The sequence below is a fragment of the Vigna radiata genome, chromosome 8, assembly GCF_000741045.1.
Source record: "Vigna radiata var. radiata cultivar VC1973A chromosome 8, Vradiata_ver6, whole genome shotgun sequence".
Lineage (NCBI taxonomy): Eukaryota > Viridiplantae > Streptophyta > Magnoliopsida > Fabales > Fabaceae > Vigna > Vigna radiata.
Genome location: NC_028358.1, coordinates 24138711 through 24141992, shown reverse-complemented (window position 1 = coordinate 24141992; position 3282 = coordinate 24138711).

Here is a 3282-nt window from a genome sequence, read left to right as displayed (position 1 = left end):
AATTTATATTAATTAAAAATTACATAATACATTATAAACTCATACATAAAATTAAAAATAAATTATAAACTAATATAACAAGAATATAATTTAAACATGAAATAGGGTGCAGGTTGTGGGATTTATTAACAAATGTGAAATGAGAATACAGAAGGTAGAGGGGGTGGAGACGTAAGAATGCATGTTTTCTTATAGGAAGAAAAGGGGAATGTAGTCAATAAGGACAGAAATTTTCAATAAACAGAAAATTAACAAATAATCATCTAATTAATAAGGGGTATTTTAGGAAATTGGAGGTGCAGGATGAAATGTTTGGAGGTACAGGATGAAACACCCTTTACTTAATTGAAGCTCAAAGGGCCCAATTCTAGCATTGAAGCAGCCCGATTATCCAAGGACATCACATTTCAGCCCAATGCTTGGCCCAATCAACCAAAGACTTGATCTGCAGATTAAAATAAACTAACTTATTTATTTTTCTGAAAATTTTTATCTAAAGATGAAAAAAAAAATATTAATTAAAAAAAAACTACTAAAAAGAGAAAATTAACACTATTTCTATCAAAAGTCTATTTTTATCCTAATTACTCTAAACTATACTATTTCTAATCAATTAAAAACTGAAATCACCTAAAAGAAGAATAGTATCACAGAAAAAGATGCAAATTTAGAGTGTTATCATAAGGTAAATTAGAAAGTGGCATTAACATTAATGAAAGAGTAGAATTCATAAGATATATGAGAGTGGATTAGGAGGAATCGTAAAACCCCAACAACATCATTCATCCATATTATTCAATTGTGTTATCTTCTGATCAATTGATCAATCTCTACATGCAAATCTGATTTTCGTCTTTGCATATAAAACCTTAAATTTCATTTTGTTCAAGTCTTAAATAATCAAGAAATCATACAAAAGTTTAGGCCAAAGAGTCTCTTGGGAAACGATACTCGGTCTTACCATTTATATTACTTGATACGATTCGGTACACTTGCTGGAGTCTTAACAGCTTTCTCCTCGGAAGTGGAGGTACTAGACTCACTATATGAAGAACTTTCACTTTCATGCTCTAGGATGTAAGTAGACCTCTTATGATGAAACTCAGATGCATAGTGTCCTTTTTCTCCATATTTAAAGCATTTGGTCTCTTTATTCCTAATATCTTTGGAACATTCTTTTGAAGGATATTTCTCTTTCTCTCTATCCCTTTCTCTAGACCCTTCATACTTGTACTTGGATAGGTCACCCTCCCTCTTGTATTCTTTGCTATTGTAGTATGTGGTAGGGTAATCCTTCTTAGTGGAGGTTTTTCTTTTTAATTGTTGCTCCAATCTAACACACATTTGGACTTAGATCATTGAGGTCATTGTAAGGTAAGAGTTCCCCCTTATCCCTAATATTATAGTTTAGTCCACTTTGGAAACTAGCAATTGTGATCCTTGGTTCCTCTCTTATCCCTACACTTAACATGAGTAAATCCATTTTTCATTTATACTCCTCAACACTCATGTTCCTTTGTTGAAGTCTATGGAGCTTGTGCATCAACTCCCTATAATAGTAGTAGAGTACATGTCTTCTCCTAAAGGTTAACCTAAGCTCGTTCCAATATCTTATTTGTGGTTGGTTTCAGATTCTTAGGTCTTTAACCAAGGTAGTCCACCAATATACTGCATGGCATTGGAAACTCAAGTTAGTCATGGATACTCTTCTTTCATCACTCACATGGTGACATTCAAACAATTGCTCAACATTCATCTCTCACTCTAAGTATTCTTCTATTTCATTTTTTTCATGGAAGGGAGGAAGGTCAACTTTAGGTTCTCTAGTGTGTTGATCTATAGGTATATGGGATCTCCTAGGTGGGGTTTGATAGAAGTTACCAATGTGATTACTACTATAATGCTCATGCTCACTAGGAGATAGGGATGTACCTCCAATGTACTTCTTCTTTCTATGTGAGGATTCAACCTTTAGTTTGCCCTTATGTTAACTGGCCATGATTTGAGCAAACATATTCCTCACGCTACCTTGTACACTAGATTGATGGTTACTCATGTTGTGAAGTAGGAAAGTGTTTTCACAAGGTTTTCAAAGAACTTCACAACTATGAATGAAAAGATTTTCATAAATTGATTTTTTTTTTTGGTGGAGAATTTCTAGAAAGAAACTAAAAGCAAAGATGTTCCAAGTAGCTCCTAGGAAGGAGATGTGCGTCACAATGGACAAGCTTAGAAACCAAGTCCTTCCTAGCCAGAGTTTCCTTTGGTTACCTTTACTAAAGTTTCTAAGTAAAAATCTTCCAAAAACTTTTCAATGCATTGCAAGAATGCTATTAAACCAAAGAAAGTTTGATCTAGGATGCAATCAATACACCCAGATATCACAGAGATTAATAAAAGGAAACAAATCAAGTAATAAAAGGAAAGTGAACTGAAATGCAAATGAAAATTAGACATACTAGACGAACCTATGTGAAAGTGCAAGTGACACTTAGAGCCCTTTGACACACTTTCACTACTAATGCATGGATTAGGCTATTACATTGTTTTATTATGGACTTGGAATTGCACCAAAGTCTTTTTCCCAAGCCATCAAACAAAGAAGCAAAGAGCAAGATTAAAATTCAAAGGTTCTGTGGTATGTAGCAAAATAATAATTCAAAACAATCAGTCTTCCATGAAGCAATCATTAAACTAGGAACAGTTGAATATTGCTTTAGCAATGATGTTGGTGTTGATGATTATTGTTCTTCTTGCAACCGCTGATATTATGCGGTCAATTCTGCTTGAGCGTTTATCCAAAACTCTTTTTCCAGTTTTAGAAGAATGGGGTCATCCTAGGAGGTCCTCAGCACCATACCATTTAACTCTTGAAAGCTCGGTTTCAATGCCTTGAAGTCCTTCCATAGTGGTTACATATTCCAAAAGGAGGGTTTCATCTTTAGAAACACAAATGTTCGTTGCCCTTATTGTTATGTCCAGGACTTCAGCTAGAGAAAGCTTGGACATGGTCGACGATGTGGTTTTGAAGGAAAGGTTTTCTAAGTAATGATGGTAGAGAAAGATTTTTGAAGTGAGATTGGGTAGACAGAGGAGATTTGAATATTTCATTGATGGAATTTAAAGGATTTCTTATACTAGGCAAGAAAGATCTTTGAGATTTCTCGGATATTAAGATTAAGACGGTTTACACGAATTTCAACTGTCAAGGTTAAAGGGAACATCATAGTGCATTAAATGCGTGCAGTACGATCGTGAGTAGCATGGAGAAATGATCTACCT